The 22,210-nt window shown below is 39.6% G+C and overlaps 1 protein-coding gene across 2 annotated transcripts in view; it reads right to left on the bottom strand.

The window, feature by feature from the left end:
- Window positions 1-22,210, bottom strand: part of PTPN5 (protein tyrosine phosphatase non-receptor type 5) — a 159,969-nt gene that overhangs the window by 82,368 nt on the left and 55,391 nt on the right. For both annotated transcript variants that reach the window (XM_054972784.1, XM_054972785.1), the window contains exon 3: window positions 21,527-21,661. The gene's annotated coding sequence lies outside the window, so the exon portion shown is untranslated. The remainder of the gene's footprint in view (window positions 1-21,526; window positions 21,662-22,210) is intronic.

Below are 22,210 nucleotides of genomic sequence, written 5' to 3' on the forward strand. Positions count from 1 at the left end.
GTGACCTATGTATAATGTATTACAGTAGTCTAGTCTTGATGTTCCTATGGCATACATCCACACAGCCAGATTGTCTGTGTCAAGGTAGAGGCCATCTTCTGGGCTAGACAAAGAGTTGGGAGAAGGCCTTTTTTGCAGCTGCATTTACCTGCTTCTCTGGCAGCAGTGCTGGATCCAGTATAAGCCCTAGGCTCTTTACTGAGTCAGCAAGAGTCAACTGAACTCCACTGAAGGCTGGGGGAACAACCAGCATCACTTCTGTCTTGTCTGGGTTCAGTTTCAGTTTGTTCACTTTCAGTCACTTGACCACACCCGTCAGGCAGCAACTTAAAAACTCTATTCCATCACCAGGATATTTGGATAAAGAGATATAGAGCAGTGTCATTTGCATACTGATACTGAATTCCAAAGCTACAAATTTTTATTTATTTATTTATTTATTTCAATTTATATACTGCCCATCCCCAGGGGCTCTGGGCGGTGAACAGTTAAAATCGATAAAAACAAAAACTAAAATCAATGTACAAATAATGTACAATGTACATTATGTACATTATGTACATTATGTACATAATATACATTATGTACATAATGTACAAATGACTTCTTCTCATGGCTTTACATAGAGGTTGAATAACATGGGGAATAAGACTGCTCCCTGTAGAACCCCACGAGACAATTCCCACACTGAATATAACTGGTCTCCAACAGCAATCCTTTTGCTTGTTTTCTCTGTAAGATGGTGAACTATAATACACTTTCTTTCCTTTTTCAATCCCACTGAAGTCCTCCATAATAATAAATTCTCAGGAACACATAGATTCCATTGCCTGGAAAAAAATTAATTGAATTTAATTGTGTGTTTATGTTTAGTTGTATTTGCTATTTTTAGAACTGTATAAATTATTATTGCAGCTGTGAAATCACTTCCAAATTTGAAAATGCTACTGACTTCAATTAGTCTTAAGGTGTGTCCACACCATCTGCCTTTCTTGTAACATATTTCATAGGTTTCTTTAACATTCTGCACCACCTACTGAACTGGTAAGTGCTCTACAAATTCTGGAGCAATAAGTTCAGGACATTGCCAAAAGAGTTTAATTTCCTTGGATGAGTGTACATTGGAAGCTCATAGTGTCTTTGTAAAAACAACTTAGAAAAATGATGACCTGGCCATGCTGATGCTTGCTTCTATACTTGTGAAGCTAGATTAGTCCAGTGTGGTCTACATGGGGCTATCCCTGAAAACAATATGGAAGCTCCAATAACTGAAAAATGTAGCTGCTCATCTTCTAACTGGGCAGAACACATTTGATCATATTGCATCACTTTTAAAACATTTTTATGGGCTGACTGTTTCAATTCAAAGTGCTGATTCTTACCTTCCAAGGCCTTCAAAACTTGGGCTACTTAAAATATAGTTTCAATGTAGAAATAGATTAAGCCTGCTGATTTTGCCATTGGCATCACCAATAGATGCCTATTATGATGCTATCAAAAGAAAGAGAACTGTTCATGTAAATTATGAATTTATGATGGACAAGCAAAGAAATATAAAAACATGGCAGGAAATTCAAGCACAAGGTAAAAATGTTCCATGGTTGATCTATTATCAGATAGTGTCCAAACTTAAAGAACAAACATCCAAAGAAGGTGGCAGATTAAGAGAAAAAATAGTTTGAACAACTAATCAGTGGAGATTCAAATCATTTACTAGGAAAAATATACAAAATTCTATTGCAATATGCCACAGAAATGGAGCAAGATAAAAATGGTAAGATACAAAATTTTGAAGAAAGCGTCTCTATGAGCCAATGGGAAAACTTATGGACCAAAGAAATCAAATTTACAGACTGTCAATCACTAAGAGATAATTGGTATGAAATGTTCTTCAGATGGTATGCTACCCCTAAAGACACTGCAAGAACCAATGAAGACTATAGTGGGCAGTGTTGGAAATGTTAATGCAGAGATGAAACACGTTATCATATGTGGTGGACATGTAAGACGGCAAGGAGATATTGGATAAAAATATGTGAAGGGATGCAAAAGATATTAAAATTTCGCTTTGAGTTGAATAAAAAATATGTTATTAAATATCTTACCGAGTAATATCACCAAAGCATATGGCTAACTTTTAAAGTTTATGGTAATGATTGCAAGAATTGCATGTGCAGCAAAATGGAAGACAGAATTTTGTCCAAATGTGATTGAATATAGAATGTTGTATATAAAATTTTGGGTATAAGTAATTAAGGAGAAGGAGAGGAGTAATATTATGAAATTCAATTGTGTTGTTATATTTCTTGCTTATATCTTTTGTTGTAGCTTAAATTTATTATTCTGTATTCTGTCCAAGATTCTTTATGTACTTTCTATTGTCTTTTTTGCCTTCTTTTAAATAAAATTCTAAAAAAAAATGTCCAGAGACAGTTCTATAAGGACTGGCTGCCTCTCAGATTCTGGAGATCCTTAAGCCCCTTAAGGAGTTCACCAAAGCACTCTCGTCTGACATGGCAAGCCTGTCTTGTTATTCCCTTGATCCAAACACTTCAGGAGAAGATGGCTGCCTTTCTGAACCCAGGCACAGGACATACAGACATTGTTCCAGGTGTGTGTGTGCTGGTGCAGAGGCTGCTAGGGGACATTGTGTCCTGCCTGGCATTGCTCAGTAACTGTGGGCTCAATAAACACTGGCCCCCAGACTCACCTGAGGGATCTGGTTGCAGCGCACTGGGTGAGAAGAGTATGGCATAGTGGCTGCCATCTCTCAGGGCCCAGCGGTTCTCAGAACCCCCCAGACGAGCTGCTTGCACCACCCAATTCAAATTCCGGTCACCTAATCAGGGCCAGCTGGCTGGTGTCATAGGGGTGGGAGCTAGCATTGGACCTGAGAGGCATAGTTTCCTCTCAGGTCCGCTGCACACGTTCTTAAGTGGGGCAGGCCGCTCCCCCCCCCTCCTTAGCTGGCTCTTGGCGGCGCCCACAATATGGTGCAGAGGGTTGCTCAACGGGACAAGAAGTCAGACAGCAGGGGAAACCTCAGGTGAGTCCTCCTTGGTGGGTGAGACAGGGGAACCGGTCTGGGTACTGCATAGAAGGGTCAGCTATCAAAAAATTAGAGTGGGTCCTGGGAAGGTATGAGTGGTTGACCAAGCTGAGGGCCAACTCTCTGCCAAGTCATCCTTCATGGAAGATGAGGACCTTCTGGCATACACCTGGCTCACAAGGTGCAGGAGCAGATCCTTGACAGCTATTACATAGACATTTTTATCCTGATAAAATCGGAGGCTGAGGATGGAAGGAGTGCCCACCCCAAGTGGGATAGAAAGGGGACTAAGAAGGAGGAGGCCAAGGGCACCCTTAGTAATTGGCTGGAGGGCTACGTGGCTTTTATGGGGGTAGTGCAGGCAGCCTAGCCTGATAGGGGCTGGCACCTTACCAACCCACCTGGGCAATGTTTTATGGGTCTGTGCCCTCACACGGGACAGTGCTGCCTTGGAGTATGGCAGCCAGTTTGGTGTAGAGGTTAAGAGCGCAGGACTCTAATCTGGAGAACCGGGTTAGATTCCTCACTCCTGTGCTGCCTTTGAGACCATCAGCACATTCTTGGAATGGGCAGTGAAGGACCCATATGTCACTCATAACTTGGATGACTTTTAAATTGTGGGTCTCCAGGCAGGACCACCTGCGCTGATCACCTGGCTACCTTCCGGGCTCTGGCTCATGACTTTGGGGTCTCGCTAGCTCAGGAAAAAACTGAAGGGTTGGCCACTCGGCTAGTCAACCTTGGACTAGAGCTAGACTCTGTTAAAAAATAAGTACAGTTCCAAAAACATTGTTGTTGCCACTCTCATAGAGAAAAGAACCCGACAAATACACTGGAACAAGAGATGTTAGGAAAGTATACAAAACGAACAGAACCTACAGATGCAACTAAAATGAAGCTAATGCATGCTGTATTGCTGCTGTGTTTCTTCATTACAGCAGTGGAAGGGAACCAGAGCACCAGTGATGAAGGGCAGTTGCAGCTGTCTCCAGACTCCTCTGAGTCAAGGACGGTATAGGCTGCAAACTGCAGAGAGAAGAGCACTTGACTGCACAAAACAGAGTCCTCTCTCTCACGATCTGAGGCCTTCCTTGGGAAAATGATGTTAGCATGTGCATGTGTCTATATTAGTGTCTTGTTGGGTCTGGCGGGCTGCCTTCGTACTGGCTTGCCAGATTGGTTTGGCTTGGATTCTATAGTTTGACATAAATTGTGTTGGGCTTGCCATATTGGCCCTGGGCTTTGCTTGGCTTATGTGGCTTGACTTTGCTTCTGTTGGGTTTGCAACAATGTCCCTTGCTTCACCTGGTTTGGCATGAATCCTCTGGTCTGACTTTGGGTGTGTTGGCTTGTCATTAGGAGTGTGCACCTCTCTCCCAAACCTAGATGATCCAGATCCACATTTCAGAGAGTCCCTAAAAATTTAATATCCTGAAATCCAGGTAAGATTCTCTAATTTGGTTAGAGAATCCTGAATTTATCCTGGATAGTTTCCCCCATTATTCCTATAGAGAATAGGTAAAAGTTAAAGTTAGTCCCTTGTGCAAGTGCTGAGTCATTACTGACCCATGGGGGATGTCACATCATGATGTTTTCCTGGTAGACTTTTTGTTACAGGGTGGTTTGCCATTGCCTTCCCCAGTCATCTACACTTTACCCCCCAGGAAAAACTAGGTACTCATTTTACTGACCTAGGAAGGATAAAAGACTGAATCAACCTTCAGCCGGCTACCTGAACCCGGCTTCCACCAGGATCAAACTCAGGTCATGAACAGGGCTTGAGCAGCATTACTGCAGCTGCACCACTGCCGATGCTTTGCCTCTGCTGCAGCTGAATAATCTGGCCCAGTTCCCCGGATTCGACCTGAGATTCTCTAATGTGATCCGTAATTCTCCAGATTATGCCAGATTGGCATCTGGCTATAGAACCAGATCACAAATCCCATATTGTACACCCTACTTGTAAATTGGCCCATGATTCTTCAGGGATTCTCTTTTTGGCTCTGTCTGCATTGGGAGGCTCTTGGCCAGTGGTTGCTCTTGTGTGTTTGACTATTCGTTTCTTTGCCCTGGAAAAAGTTAGTATTTTCCTCCATAGGAAACAATGGAGACAAGTGAGATGGTTGGGAGCAACTTGTTCAGGGGTCCATAGAATTTGCTTGAGACTTGGGGGGGGGGCTTTATTGGACAGGCTGCACACATTCCTCTGCAAATTTGGTGTCATATGATGGAAAAACAGCCACACCAGCCCCCCTGAAAAAGTATCCCATAGGAAGTAATGGAACCCAAATAATTCTGTAATCCCCCCAGAAAACCTGAATCCTGAAATAGTATTGGGACCAAATACACGTGAATACTGGTATTTGTGTCCTTCTCAAATGTCAAATGTTTAAAAATGGTATTTTAGGTGCACATCTTTTACTTCCTCTCAAGTTAATTTTGAACTTACATGGTCCGATATAAAAAAGCAAGAGTCCAGTAGCACCTATAAGACTAACAAAATTTGTGGTAGGGTATGAACTTTCATGAGCCACAGTTCACTTCTTCAGATACAGCTAGAATGTGAGCCCATCTGTTCTTATATCTTGGAGAGTGGAGTGATTACAGACGCTGAATGATAATAGCCACTGAATTACAATAGCAGCCATGATTGAATAAGGTGGGGTATGCAGAGGGGTAGTGAGTACAGAGAAATCAGCATTGGTAATAAGACAGGAAGCCCGTGTCTCGATTCAGTCCAGGTGTATGCATTGCCTTGAGCTTTGTTATTAGTTGCAATTCAGCAGTCTCTCTTTCTAATCTCCCTCTGAAATTTCTCTGCAGGATAACTGTTACTTCTAGGTCCACAACTGAATGTCCTGTTAGGTTAAAATGCTCCTCCACTGGTTTTGGAATGATTTGGTTTCTGATGTCAGACTTATATCCTTTAATTCTTTGTCGAAGGGACTGGACAGTCTGTCCAATGTAGAGAGTGGAGGGTCATTGCTGACACGTGATGGGATAAATCACATTGCGAGATGAGGAATATGAACTCAAGATGGTATGGATGATATTGTTGGGTCCATGGATGATGTTGCTCGCATTGATATGAAAGCAAAATTGGCTTCTTGGTTTGTTGCAGACCTTGCTACCAGATTTCATGTTAGTGTTAATTAGTTTATCATTGTGGGTGAGTAGTTGTTTCAGGTTAGCAGGCTGTCTGTAAGCAAGAATAGGTCACCCTCCCCACCAGTGCCTGTGTGAAGAAAGTGTCACAACCCAGCATAGGTTGTAGGTCATTAATAAGGCATTGAACTGGCTTGAGTTGTGGGCTGTTGGTGACCACCAATGGTGTTCTGTTGTTATTTTCTTTGGGCTTGTCTTGTAGCAAGCTGTCCCTGGGTGTCATTCTGGCCTTTCCAATCATCTTTTTCACTACGTCAGGAGGATACTATAGTTGCAAAAATGTCTGTTGTAAATCCTTCAAGTGACTATCTCTGAGCCAAGCTACAAATGATGCCTTACACAGGTTGGACACTTGTCAGCTTACCTCAAGTTTTAAAAAAAATTTTTTTTATTAATTTTCCATTTTTAAATATAACAATAAAAATATAATAGCAAGTAACAATAATCTACAATTACAACTTGTAACATTTAAAGCTTTGATAAAACTCCAAACATTGGCATTTTGATAAACTTCAACTTACATTATGTTGTTTGGCTTCTTAATGAGTTACCATAAGCCTAACATTTCCAAATTGCAAACTGCTTGTTGAGGAAGTTTTGTGACTAAAAATTCATTTCTAGAAATTCCAAAAAGGGTTCCCATTTACTGTAAAATTCTGCTGTTCTCATTGGATTTGTTTGAGAGCATATTTTTTCTGTTATTTTTTCCATTATAAATTGGTCCCAAATTTTGTTATACCAGGTGTCAAAATTTGGTAAACTTTGGGATTTCCAATACGAGGCTATTGTAGATTTTGCTGCTACTAAAAAAGTAGTTATTAATTTTTTCCTGATTTGTGGTATCGACTGGTCTTTCCAGATATCTAAAAAAATTAATTCTGGTTTTAGGGGAATAGTGTATGCTGTAATAAGGGCTCTTTGGTGAATATTTTTTTCCCAGAACTCTGTAACATGCTTGCATTCCCGCCAACAGTGGGCAAAGGAACCTACTTCGCCACACTTTTTCCAACAAAGAGGTGAACTTCTTGAATAAATTTTTGATAGTTTGGGGGGAGTCAGGTACCAATGATTAATAATTTTATGAGTCTGCAGCCTAGTGTTAATAACCTTGGAGTTGGATAAATTTGATGTCCAAATTTGTTCCCAATCTTTTTTTGTTAGAGGTGTTCCACAATCTTGTTGCCATTTTGATTGTGCAGTTGTAAGTTGAATGTCTTCATTATGTATTAGTATATTATAAATTTTAGAGATTAAATTTTTACGAGTAAACTTTGCTACTTCTAAAAATTGTTCAAAATTTGTTTTTGGTATATTCATTATTTCTTTTAGTTTGATATCCTTTGCAAAATAGGATAATTGAAAATATGAAAACCAAGGAATAGTTTGATCTATTTTTGTTACTATTTCTCTCTTTCCTGTTAGTCCTTGTTTGGTGGCAATGTCTGTTAGCCGTATATTTCCTTGTGTGGATAGAGTGTGTTGTGGTGGTAGGGATTGGTGTGATGTTAAAGTGGAGTACCGTGAGATCCGGAACAATTTTGCTTTTATATTTATCCCAAATATTAAGGATAGCTGCAAAAATCATGTTTCGTTTACTTGTTTTTGATCTATATTTTTGAGAAGTCCAAATAGTATCTTTTATTGTGTTGTGCTGCTGTAAAGGGTCCAAAATATTGATCCAGTCAGTGTGTCCTTTATCTTGTAATATGTGAATTACATTTAAATGTCTAGAAGCTGCATTGTATGTTGTGAGGTCAGGGTAGTTTAAGCCTCCTTGTGATCTTTTCCTTTTTATTATGTTGAAAGCGATTCTAGGATGTTTATAGTGCCATAAAAATTGATTTATTAATGATTGCCAGTGTTTTAGTAGCTTATTTGGAATATTAATAGGTATAGTTCTAAATAAGAAAAGAAGCCTTGGAAGAATAAATGATTTAATTGTATGTAGTCTCTCATGCCAGGATAATTGTTGTTTATTCCATTTTTGTGTATCAGCTTTAATTTCCTTTATTTTTTGTGTATGGTTAAATTGAATTAATTGGTTCAACTCAGGTGAAATGTTAACTCCTAGATATGTTAAATAGGGGTGTGCCCATTGGTAGCTGCTTTGTTGTATAATTAGCTATTAGCGTTATTGTTGCTTACGACCAAGAAGGAGGTTGCCTGCCAGTGTTGAGTATATTATTGCAGTTACTCATTAGTGGTTGTACCAGTGTACTGGCAATTTTTTTACAGAATTCAGGGGGGTAACCATCAGGTCCTGTTGCTTTATTAATTTTAAGGTTTTTTATTGTCTCTAAGATTTCTTGTGATGTTATGGGGTTTTCCAATATAGTTTTGTGTGCTTCTTTCAGTTTTTTAATACCTTTATGATTTTGTAAAAATTCTTTGATTTTTCTTTCGCTCGGTTTGCTAGATGAATATAGTTTTAAATAAAAATCTTTTAAAACACGGGCAATTTCTGTTGCTTTTGTAAATGTTTGACCTTTGTGGTCTTGTATTTTTTGATAATTTTTGTTGGTTTTTTTTCTCCTTTATTTTCCAGGAGATTGTACGTAGCGTTCTTGGGGAACTGCACCAATATTTTTGTTTTAAATATAATATATTTCTATGAATTTTGTTGACTTCTATAGTTTCCAGCAGTTTCCGTTCATTTAATAATTGTTTGTACACTTTTTTACTACCTGTTTCTTTGTGTGATTGTTCCAATTGTTGGATTTTTTGCACTATTTCTTGCTTTTGGAGATTTTTATTTTTATTTAAGTATGATGTTAAAGCTATTAATTGTCCTCTTAGTACTACTTTTAATGCATCCCACAAAATGTGTGGAGCTATATTATCTGTTTGATTTTCTTTTAGATACTGCTTAATTGTTCAATCTTTTCTATATTTCTCATACTATACAGTAGATTTTTATCAAATGTCCAGTGTTTTTCTTTCACTGTTTCTTTAATTGTTGATATTGTGCATTTGACCCATGCATGACCCGAATAGTCAATGTTTCCTATTTCAGCATGTACAGTTTTTTTAATTAAGTCTTCTGAAACTAAAATATAATCGATTCTAGTGTATACATTATGTCTTGTGGAGTAGTATGTGTAATTTTTTTCTGTTTCATTTAATATTCTCCATATGTCTACCATATGATAGTGCTTTAATATTGATACTAAATGAGTGTTGTTTTTGTTCTTTTTTCTTTTCCTATTATTGAAGTGAGTTCTGTCTAGTTTATTGTTCATGATGTAGTTAAGATCACCTCCTGCTATCACTGAACCCTCCTGGAAAAGTTGTAGTTCCTTGAGTGTCTCTTCTATAAAATTTAATTGGTTGGAATTTGGTGCATAAATTGAAGCTAATGTATACATTTGTCCTATTGATCCCTTTACAAAGATGTATCTACCCCTTGAGTCTTTTAAAGTAGCTTTGTGTGTAAATTGGATTCTTTTAGACAAGATTATTGCAACTCCTCTAGATTTAGAGGTGCCTTTGGCATGAAATTGCATTTGAATCCACTTAGTTTCCAGTTCTTCCTCATTCTTAGAGTGTAGATGGGTTTCCTGTAACAAGACTATGTCTGGATTGAGCTTTGCCAAATTTGTTAGAATTCGTTTTCTTTTAATCAAGTTGTTGAGACCATGTGTATTTTGAGATACTATATTTAATTTTGAGGGAGATGCCATTTGTTTCTTCTGTGTGTACTCTATATTTTGAAGTTATTTTGCCTTCCCTCTGTTTCTCCTTAATCTGTTTATATAAAAAATAAAATAAAATGACCTTTGTGAAGTTTGTAGATGTTGGATACCACGATAGATAGTCACAATTTTCCTCAAAATGAGATTAAAAATCAATATTATTTAACAAGAGTTAATAAAAGGTTTCACTTAACTAATTGAGTTACGACTGTACTACAGTTAGTTCAACTCCCTTTCTTCATTCCCTATTATAACTTATACACACTTTCTTATTTTCCTTCAAAGTAAGTTCTGTACTCTTATTTCAATCAACTTCAAATTACAATTAAATTCAACACTGAGTAAAAAGTAATAAACTTAAATGCTCAACAGTAAACTTTTATCAACTAAAAAATTAAATATCTTAGTAATTATAGTTCTAGATAATTCTCAGTTCAACTTGCTAATTTAACACTTAACAATCGTTAACTTTATTTCTATAGCAAGCTTGTTTCTGTTGTATTTCAAACTTTATATTTCTTATCTGAATATATTTGTCACTTATTAACTAAAAAAAGCTATAAAGATAAGAAGGGTTTCTCTTGATGCTAATATTTAGCCTTCTATATAAAGAAAATTTGTAATTGCTAAACAATCCCTTATAACCCTGTGAATACCTCTTCAACAGGGTTATTGCATATGGCACAGTAAAAGGGACTGACTGTTCTGAGAGCAATTAGTCTGACTTCCACCCTCCCCCTCCCCCAAAACCCCACAGCCTATTGCTTGTATAGTCAATCACATTTTTAAGCTTTCTACAAGAAAAAGAGCAAGAAAATAAAAATAACAAAGAAAGAGAAAAGAAAAAGATGAATTTTGTTTTCCTTTATCTGTTCTTTACACTCAGTTGTTTCTAATGGGGATCTTGCTTCCTTTCTGCGGGGTAGATGGTTGGCTGCGTTTCCTTTTTTGTGAGTTCATATCGATTTCCATTGATGTTGTTATGCCCAATGTGTGCAGCATGTTGTTTCCAGATTCTTGATCTACAGCTTGGTATGTCTTATTATTATAGTTGACCTGAAGATTGCAAAGGTATGCCAAAGGTATGCCAAATTTGCAAAGGTATGCCAATTTTGCAAAGATTGCAAAGGTACGCCAAATTTGCTTTTTGTAATTCTTCTGTTATTGGCTTCAGCAGTCTTCTTTTCTCCAATATTTCTTTTGGTAGATCTGTATAGACAGTGATTAATGTCTCATTGAAAGCTAGTAGTAACTTTTTGAGTTCTAGCAATTTCCAATACCTTCTTTCTTTCTCTCCAGTTTGTGAAGGTTGCTATATCTCTTGGGGTTTCTTTGCTTTTAGTATTTGCTGGGCCAACTCTGTACGCTTTGTTTAGTATTGGTGCAGCTCCATCTTCCAATTGCAATATTGGTGCTAACCAGTCTATAAGAATTTCGCAAGGTCCAGTTTGGATGTTTCATGCTCTTTAAAGCCCCTAAATTTTAAATTCTGGCTTCAATTGTGCATTTCTAACATTAATATTCTTTTCTGGGCATCTCTGTGTTCTGATTGTAGCACCTGAATTTCTTCCTGCATTGTAGAATTCATTCCTAGTGCTTTGTCTGTTGCTTGCACAACTGCATTTAAGGCTGCTTTCATTTCCCCAATCTGCTTGGTTATTGGGTTTAAAAGCAAAGTCATTTTACTCAAGATGCTCTTTTCAAAGTTGGTAAATATTGCTTGTATTGCAGGATCAAGGGTTGATGGTTCTTTTGTACTTACTTGACCTTCTATCGTTGCCATCTCTGGGAAATGTAGGCATCCTGGTTTTATAGCTTGGCTCTCCATTACAGCTGCAAGAACAGGATGCCTACATTTCCCATCGAACCCGGAGGGAAGCTGACAAGTGTCCAACCTGTGTCAGGCGTCACTTGTAGCTTGGCTCTCTGTCTGAGGGATTGGAGCAGATACAACTATAGCGTAGGGCTATAGTCTTCCTGTTCAATGTTTACAAAGTAACAGATAAAGACCATAAAAACAATGGCATCCCTTTTACAATAGCATGTGTAGAACTCTACCTAATGGACCAACCAAGCTTCTGAAAAGAGTTTTATTTTGACTGCAATACATTTTCCAGCACAGCATTTCCTCTTCCTGATTTCTTCAAATGATCTGACTTGATTCTAATATAGGGACACACTTTGCTTACAAGTTTTATATGGTGCAATAGTGATTTGCTATAATACATGTCATTTCCATAGTCCTAAGAACTAGGTTTAGTGAAAGGAATTATAAAAGGCTTATTTATGGAAAATATATTATGCTGGGACTGGAGAGGAGATACAGCAGATTTCAAGCAAAACAAAGACAGCAGAGTGCTCAGCTTAAACCAGTGTTTTCACACAGATGTAGCAAGCCTCAAGGAAAATGTTTTATATTATATTGATTATTAACTGATAAGTGTTATAATATTGTTCTGATTAACTAACATTTAAGATTAAATAAAATCCTTCTTCAGAGTAAAATATAACTGTCAAGTCAGCTAGATACTGTTGGAACAGGAAACTTGTAGCCTGAGAAAAGAAGAAGTATATTGCATTGTATATCTCAGAATAGGCTGCTTGAAAGATAAAACTGATGATTTAAGAAAATTTGTCTGGATTTATGCTGCACTAAGGAAAGGTCATGTCTGGGGCAACGATCTTGATGATGAGGCTAAAATATTGTAAACTGTAATCAACTATGTACCACATGCTATGTGATGTAAGCAAGCTTGACTATTTCAGCATCTGAACTCTCTCTATTCGGGGCTCAGAGATTTTGAAGTGATACGATATCACATCTGAGCCAGCCGGCTTAATAAATTTTCCTTCTTGAGATTCTGTTTGGTTTCAAGTCCTTGGGCAAATCCCTAGACATGCTACATAATTGGGGGCTCGTCCGGGATTTGAGGGGACTTTTGAGGTCCCTCTTGACTTCCAGTCTGGTACTTCGCTGATTCCGGATAGAGGTGAAGCTGTGGGCGCCTCCTGAGTGTTTTCAGGAACAGATTCTACTTTCTCGGGAGTCAGAGGTGCCTCCTGGAATGTCAACAACCGGCTAACAGATCAAGAACGAAAGGACCAGGGAAGTCCCGGGACAAGTAAGTATGGAGTAACTGGGGTTACCGTTTCCTTTTGAAACGAAGAGGGGCTTGATCACCCCCTAGCACGGCCCAAGTAGGGGAGTCGGTGGGACTCTTCCGAACCCGCTGTTGCTGTAGGTATTGGGTTGGAAACTTGTCATGTGAATGACGTGAATGGAACGCCTAGGGCGATTGGTGTGTGAATCTCCGAGACGCATTTCCTGGCTGGGCGACTTCGTCAGGTCGTCAAAGACGAGAAGCGAGTGCGTAGGGCTTCCTGAGAAGCAGACCCCTTACTGCTTTCTCACTGTTATTAATCCCTAGACTGTCTTGTCTTGTCTGGGCTCTGTGTTGATAATGGGTGGTTCATGCTCATCCCCAGAAAATACCCTCCTGGAATTGATGTTGAAACGTTTCCAGGAGGTGTATGGAGGATGGGTCCAGTCAGGGAAGAATCCAACCCCTGAGCTGTTGGAAATTTTCTGTACCTTAGAGTGGCCTACATTTGATTTAGGCAGGCCAAAGGAAGGGACTTTTCATGAAACAACTTCCCTAGATGTTTATCACTTTACTCTTAAGTATCATGATGATCAGATTATATATGCACATATGCACAGTCATGGTTTGATATTTGTTTGAATCCCCCTCTCTGGGTTAAGAACTGGCCGGGGTACTGGGCTAGGAAGAAGGAGGTGCAGCTTATGGCCCTAGGGAAAGGAAGGAGGATGAATCCACAGTCAAGAAGGTGACCACCAAAGGGAGGCATCTACCCTGTGGTGCCAGTAAAGCGAGATACTGCCTGCCCCACTGCCCCTCCAGAAGCTAGGCTCCAGCCAAAGGCTAAGCCTGTTCAACAAACCCAAGAAGAAGAGGTGCCCCCACCACCATATGCTCCCTCACTGCCTAGAGGAGGAGAGAGAGTGGAAGGGCCTGTAGAAGAGCAAGTAGGGGGAGCTGGGGGTGGACCAAGAAACCCCTCCAATGCTACCCCTGCCAAAACCAGATCTTAGATATGGAAAGAAGATGCAGAGGCAGAAGATGAGTATAAAGATATCCCAGAGCTAGAAAAGAAGGGGAAGAGAGCAATGTCTATCCCTTGAAGGAAACTAAAGCCTGTCCCTTAAGAGAGACAGTGGACCCTCGCTCTGGGACCTTGCATTTAATATATATACCCTTTACAACTACTGATCTGTACAATTGGAAGACTCAAACTCCTCCATTCTCAGATCAGCCAGAACCGGTGACTACTTTGTTTCAGTCCATAATTAATAGCCATAAACCAACTTGGCAGGACTGTAACCAGCTCCTGATCACGTTCTTCAATACAAAGGAACGCAAACGTATTATACAAGGAGCTAGGAAATACCTAGCAAAGCTAGTGAAAGAAGGGGAGGATGCAGAAACAAAAGGAGAAAGAGGCATTTCCTATGGCAGATCCGAACTGGGATGCCAATAAAGAGGAAGGCATGGCTAAACTAACCGGGTACCAGCAGGCCCTGATGCAAGGGATAAAGGCTGCAGGAAAAAAGGCAACTGATAGGAGAAAAATACAAAAGTGTCAACAAGGACCAAATGAGCCTCCTGGTGCTTTCCTAGAAAGGGTCTACCAGACCTACCGTCAATACACTTCCTATGTCCCAGAAGCAGAAGAAAATAGGAGAATGGTTTTGAACACTTTTGTCACCCAAGCAGCAGGGGACATTAGAAGGAAAATACAGAAGCAAGAAGGATTCCTGGGAATAAATATAGAGCAGCTGCTTGAAATTGCCCATAAAGTTTTTTCTAATCAAGAACAGGAAGCACAAAGAGAGAATGATGGGGAAATGAAAAAGAAGGCAGAATTGTTGGCTGTAGCACTGGCCCAGCAGCCCCAACAGAGACAATACCCCCCTGGAAGGGGACGTATGGGGGGTACCCTGAGAGAGAGAAGAGGAGACAGGCAGCCCCTAGATTTTGAAACATGTGTGTGGTGTTTTAAAAGAGGGCATTGGAAAGATGAGTGCAAAGAGAGGCTACAGAGTATCAGGGGACATGGAAGAGGACAAAATGATAGAAGAAGCAAGAGATGGGGCCCCCAGAGCCGAGGAGAAGTCCAAGATGGAATGTATGTAGACGAGGACCAGCCATGGAAGCAGCATTGAGAGAGGATGAATATGGATGGCAAATAGACCCAAAATGGAACGAAGAAGGCATAGGCCAGACTGAGCATCTTCAATCTTGGCCCCCAGGAGCCCATGGTTGAAATTTGCATGGGGAGCCAAAATATTTCTTTCTTAGTGGACACTGGAGCTGAACATTCAGTAGTAACTCAGCTAGTAGTCCCAGTGATAGATAAAACAATCATTGTAAGGGGATTTGTTATGAGGCTACCCAGAAGTTGCTAAAGGTGCTATACAAAGCTGGCTACAAAGTGTCACAGAAGAAAGCACAGCTCTGTCAGCCCCAAGTAAAATATTTGGGATTTGATATATCAGAAGGAATCAGGTCCCTCGGCCATGAATGTAAAGAAGCAATCTGCTCCATTCCAGAGCCCTCCTCCAGGAGGCAAGTGCGAGAATTTCTGGGGTCTGCAGGGTATTGCCAAATTTGGATTCCCAACTTTGCAGAAACAGCAAAGCCCCTTTATGAAGCTACAAAGGGGGGAGAACGGGATCCTTTTTCTGTGGGGAAAAGAGCAGAAGCAAGCATTCCAGACTCTTAAAGGACAGTTGCTGGAAGTCCCTGCCCTGGGTCTGCCAGACCTTATGAAGCTTTTTTGCTTGTCTGTGCATGAGCGGAATGGCACAGCAGCTGGAGTATTAACCCAGCACCTAGGAAACTGGGAAAGGCCAGTAGCATACCTGTCTAAGCAGTTGGATGCTGTAGCAAAAGGCTGGTCAGCCTGTCTCCGTGCAGTAGCAGCCACAACAGAGCTAATCAAAGATTCTCAGCAGCTGACTTTGGGACAGAAGGTCTGTGTTAAAGTCCCACATTCTGTGCTCGCCCTGATGGACTACAGGGAAGAGATTCGTTCACAAATGTATGCATGACCACGTATCAGAGATTGCTGAAAACCCACAAGTGAAGCTAACTGTAATTAGTGCTCTCAACTCAGCATCCTTACTGCCAGTAGATGAGGAGAGCCCAACCCTTGATTGTCTCCGAACCATGGATGAAGTTTACTCTAGCCGAAAAGACCTGACTGATGTCCCATGCCAAACCCAGATATTGCTTATTTTACTGACGGCAGCAGCTTTGTCGAAAATGGGGTTAGAAACGCAAGGTATGCAGTAGTAACTTGGACAAAGAATATAGAAGCTAAACCCTTGCCACCCAATAACCTCTGCTCAGAAAGCTGAACTTACTGCTTTAGCCAGAGCTCTTCAGTTAGCAGAAGGATTAAAAGGTTAACATTTGGACAGATTCTAAATATGCATTTCTTACTCTGCATGCTCATGGAGCTTTATATAAAGAGAAAGGTCTTATCACTGCTTCACGAAAATGAATTGAAAATGGACCTGAGATTTTGCAATTGCTCCAAGCCTTTAAAAAGTAACTGTCATGCATTGCAGCGGCCAGAGAAGAATTTTTGCAGCCATCCCATTTTCAATGTCCTTTTCCAAGTCCAGATGTCTGATTGGACTCCAAAGTATTCCCATAAGGAGGAGGACTAGGCTAGTCCTCAAAATACCCAGAGATGTGATGGCTGGCTTCAGTTTCCAGATGGAAGACTCTTTGGGCCAGAATCAATTGCTCATGCAGTAGTAAAAGCTGTCCATGAAGCCACTCATTATAGAAAGTCAGCACTAGCAAAGTTACTAAACAAGGACTTGTACATTGCTAAACTACATGGACTGTGTGCAACTGTTTCCAGAAGCTGTGTCGTGTGTGCCAGAAACAACCCCCGACAAGGACCAGGTCCACCTCCTGAGTTCCAACCCCCGGGGTCTCTGCCATTTCAGTCACTAGTTGTAGATTTTACTGAATTGCCATGGTACCAAGTATTCCGATACTTGTCAGTGTTTGTTGACTCATATTCTGGGTGAGTAAAAGCGTTTCCTTATAAAACTGAAAGGGCCAAAGAGGTAGTTCGGTGTCTCTTAAAGGAAATTGTAGGACGGTGGGGTCTGCCAGCAGTTATTTTAAGTGAAAATGTCCCCATTTGAGTTAATGTTTGGTAGGCCACCTCCTATTTTACAAGGTGTTACAGGAAACCCTTGTCAGTTGGGAGATCTGATACTCAGGGAACAAGTTATAGCCCTGGGTAAAACTTTGCAGAAAATTCAAAAGTATGTAGAAAAACAATAGCCTTTGCCCATGTTTAATCCAGTCCATAAGTTTCAGCCAAAAGATGAGATTTGGGTAAAGGACTGGCAAGTAATTCTGATGGGACCTAAATAGAAGGGCCCATACACTGTCCTGTTAGCAACTCCCACTGCTGTGAAGGTAGAAGGCATTGCAGTTTGGGTTCATCGGACTAATATTAAACTTTCTGCCACGCCTTGAGTTTCAGAGATCTGTCCAGATGATCCCCTCCGTCTCTGACTGAAGAAGCTACCCTCTGGATCTCAGCCTACCGGAAACGGCTGAGATTCACAGGCAACAGTTCCAGGGCCTGGTACCTGAGCACTCCAGGAAGCTGTTCAGGTTCAAGGCTGAAAAAAGGCTCTGGTCTAGCCACTCCTGGGCTGGCTAGTCTACCCACAGCTGAAGCTTTGATCGACGGTGGATTTAATTAGTTACTTAATGTTTTCTTATATTCCTTCGTATATTTTTTTCTGGCTGTGCACTTTTCCTGTGTTTTATTTTCCTTTTCTATTGCTTCTATAAGTTTGGGACAGGTATCCAAGAAATAGTTTGTCCTGACTGTGGCTGTCAGCATTATATACCATAATATACCTTGTCCTCATTGTTGTTTCCTGTCTACTCCTCCTGCTCTCCCACTCCAGGACATGCCATCACAAGAGAGGCATCCTAACATTATATCCAGACTTAGTTTCTGATCAATGTCACCATAAGTATCTTACTGGTGTGTGTTATCTTAGGGGAAAGCTGGTAGAAAAAGGCTTTGCTCTTAGTGGGGGTGTGCTCTAACTGAAATTATATTTCTTCCTTGTTATATTTCATGCATTATTTGCTTAATACAGTCTACTGTTTCAAAAACTGACAATGTTGGCAACTCCAGTCTATAAGAATCTCTTCCTGCAGCACAGTTAATGACAGTTACTTTACGGTCACCTGAAAGGGTGCGCTTGATTAAAATGCATAGCCTGAAATTCTCTCCAGTAGATAAAAATAAGTGAGTAAAATATAAAACTGCAGGAAAATAATATTTTATTAGCAGCTGAAAGTTTAGCCCTTTAATATATTATTCGGGCTAAAAAGGGGGGAATATGTAGCAAGCCTCAAGGAAAATGTTTTATATTATATTGATTATTAACTGATAAGTGTTATAATATTGTTCTGATTAACTAACATTTAAGATTAAATAAAATCCTTCTTCAGAGTAAAATATAACTGTCAAGTCAGCTAGATACTGTTGGAACAGGAAACTTGTAGCCTGAGAAAAGAAGAAGTATATTGCATTGTATATCTCAGAATAGACTGCTTGAAAGATAAAACTGATGATTTAAGAAAATTTGTCTGGATTTATGCTGCACTAAGGAAAGGTCATGTCTGGGGCAATGATCTTGATGATGAGGCTAAAATATTGTAAACTGTAATCAACTATGTACCACATGCTATGTGATGTAAGCAAGCTTGACTATTTCAGCATCTGAACTCTCTCTATTCGGGGCTCAGAGATTTTGAAGTGATACGATATCACATCTGAGCCAGCCGGCTTAATAAATTTTCCTTCTTGAGATTCTGTTTGGTTTCAAGTCCTTGGGCAAATCCCTAGACCTGCTACACAGAGACATCTAAAATGTACTCCCAGTGATTTGAAAGGCTTTAAGGCTAAATATAAGAATCTTCTGCAAAACACCATTTGATTACCTGATGCTGTTGTAGTAACAAGCAACATGAACGACTGACAACAGCAAATGTGGTTTGGAACAAGATCAGTAACAAAAATCTATCAATACACAATTCATTAACATCCAATAAAGGCCATAACTTTATTTCTTACATTTATACCCTATTGGTCCCCCAATGAGTTAAAAATGGCATGTAAGGCTTCTCAAGTACTAGACAGTTTGGTTTCCAGAGACAGGTGTTTTCAGACAACTGCCCTATATATGTTTTTAAAAGCCCAATTACACAGTTAAACTGGACCTTTAAGTTGCCCATTTAAGCAAACTGAAAGCTTGTTCACAGGCACGTGACCCCTCCCCCCTCCTCAAAGGTCCTCCCTACACAAGGCAAATGTGAACTAAGTGTTCCTGGTTAAAACTTAGATTCTCAGGCATGTGAGGTTCAATTTGGATCAGGATGGTGGTGCACATGGAGAAGAGGGCTTAAGGCTTCCTCCCCACACCATTTCCCCAACCTGAAACACCCCTAGGGAGCTGCTATGTTTACTACTGGGAAAACTTTTTATGTACTGATGGACAGGAAGCAAGTTTCTCCAACAGGGTAAATAGCTCGCTGGGCCCCTTTTAGGTTAGCAAAACAGCAATGAGTTGCTGTACAAGTCTACTTGACAGGACCGAGGCAGACCTGGGGATGGACCTGAGAATAGTGAATCCTATAAATAGGCTTTCTGGCTCATGATCATTGCAGAAATGATCTCTCAGACAGTGCAGTGATGGTACCTGGAAGTCCTTTTGCCTTAAAGGAAATCATGTATGTCCATACAGACATCCTATGTAGTTCTCACAACAACTTTCTCATTGTGATTACAGCCTACAAACAGGCACAATCTTAGCCAAACACCAGACAATAATTAAAAGGCCTGTGCAACAGCTACATTGTGTACTACAAATGATGGCTGGGAATACTCCCATACGGAAGCTGATCACTCCGCAGATTTGATGGGAATCTAATCTTTGCACTGAAAAGCTGATACAGCACCAAATTTCAAGCAAGAGCAACAAATGAGCTATTTTCTGATAATCTGATCTTCAACAACAGCTGATTGCACCACTGCACTCAATGCCTGCAAGTCCCCCCAGATGCTTATCTGAATTATAACATCAGAGAGAAAGTGATACTTAAATTCAGTTTGCAATCTGGCACTGGTTGGTAGGAATATCAAATTCTGCCCGAACAGCTGATCTCAAATGGAGCCAGCTGCATGCACTGCATTATAGAATTTGCCTATCTGGTTATCCAAACATGAACAGCATGGTTATACAATCAATTAGTGTGTGTTCCCTTGCATTACTTCAATGCACAATCTGAATTAGCTATTTTGAGAATCAGACAAGTATCAGATGTTGTCTGCAAATCCCTCCAGCTCTTTCCTACTTCTACATCCTCTCTTTTCTCATTTACTATTTTTTGCCCTTAATATGATTCCAGAAATAAATTAAAAAAGCTCAATAGGTTTTTTCCCCCCACCACACCTTCCCCCCCCAAACTTTGCATGATCCCCTATCCTCTCATAAATTATTTTGCAAGTCAAGCAAGATTGTGTTATCTCCTCTGCTGTGAATGGTCATTATGATTATCTTGCACACATTTGAACTTCGCACAGTAACACCACAAACTGAATTTCTTGCATTTCAAATATAAAGAAATGAATATAAAAAAATGTCACCAATGGAGTCAAAAGGCTACAAAATACAAAATATTCAAGCTGTGATGATTTTATACAAAGATCAAATGTACAGAAAGATAAACATAATGACTATTCACAACAGAAGTAAGGGGTGATAACAATCTTGCTTTTGCCATAAAAATCTATTTATCTCTAAAATGCTTCCTTGTTTTCATTTACACAGCAGCTTGGTAGGTATGTAAATGTGGATACTGGTATCATAGTTCAGTATGCTTTTAAGGTTTAGAGCCTGTTTCAGTAGACTTCCATCAATGCTCACAGTTGAGGTTACGAATATTTTTTCTACTTAAAGTTGCTTGTAGTTTTTTATATTTAGCTGTGTTTTTCTTTTTTAAAAAAATATTTAAACTGAGGAAATTCTAAGAAGTCAGTATTTTTACACAAGAACATTATGCCTAAAAGTAAATATGACTATTGTAGAGATAAGTCATATGTAGAAAGAGATATTTGTAGAAAATTACAAAACATGGGCTGAATCCACACGTACCAGCATAGCACTAAACTGTCAGGATGCCAGCGTCTTCCTACCGCGATTTCTGACATCATCGCGCCATGATGCCACTCTCGTGGCGCAATGACGTCAGAAATCATGCCAGGAAGACGTTGACATTCCGACAGTTTAGCGCTATGCAGGTACATGTGGATTCAGCCCTAGCAGAGTAACATTTTTTTCCCAAAAGTATCCTCTAAAAGGCAAAGGCTCCAAGAATGTTCTTAGTTAGATATATAATATCTAGGGACTGTTGACAGTGAGCCTTCTAAAATATTTTCTTTATGGCAAAGCAAAAAAGTTATTTTCTTTTTAATTACTTACCATCTGACAAGCAGTTCAAATTCTCCTCAGTCACATGGTTAATCTCCCAAAGTTTCATCCAGTGTTCTTTTTGATTGGAATGCTATCTTCACAGACAAATATCTTGTGTCTACTAATGTTTTACATATTGAAAACCTTACAAAAGAAAGAAAAGAAGGAAGAAACAATAACCAATATTTAACACTACCAATTCTCAAACAATTTTGGCAACCTGATCTTAAATTAACTTATTTGGAAGAATGATCTAGTCAAGTAACTGCTGATAATTAAGATCATGGAGTAAATGTGTATTACAATACTAAGCATCTCCCAAAGTGCTATGAAACATTGTACCAATGGGCAACTGTATGAAGCATATTATAAATCTGCTTCATTTGGTTGGGTAAAACTATGAATTCAGTTACTGAACCTGAAAAGTATTCACCTCCTGCATTGCTATTATTTATGTTACTGATATACCATTTCATTTTATCTACTTTATTGGTAGCCTGCCTTTCTCACTGAGCTCAAAGCAAACGTTTTCAAGTAAGCATTTTGCCAATACAAGCCATAATTTTATTATTGGCTCAGCTATCACCACCAGTATTTCAAAGTGCTGTAGAACAGGGAAATGATCAGCAGACAGCATTCAAACTGCTTGTACTTATACAGGCCAACGCTTAAAAAAAGTAATTTATTTAGTAA

This window comes from Eublepharis macularius, chromosome 2 (assembly GCF_028583425.1).
Source record: "Eublepharis macularius isolate TG4126 chromosome 2, MPM_Emac_v1.0, whole genome shotgun sequence".
Lineage (NCBI taxonomy): Eukaryota > Metazoa > Chordata > Lepidosauria > Squamata > Eublepharidae > Eublepharis > Eublepharis macularius.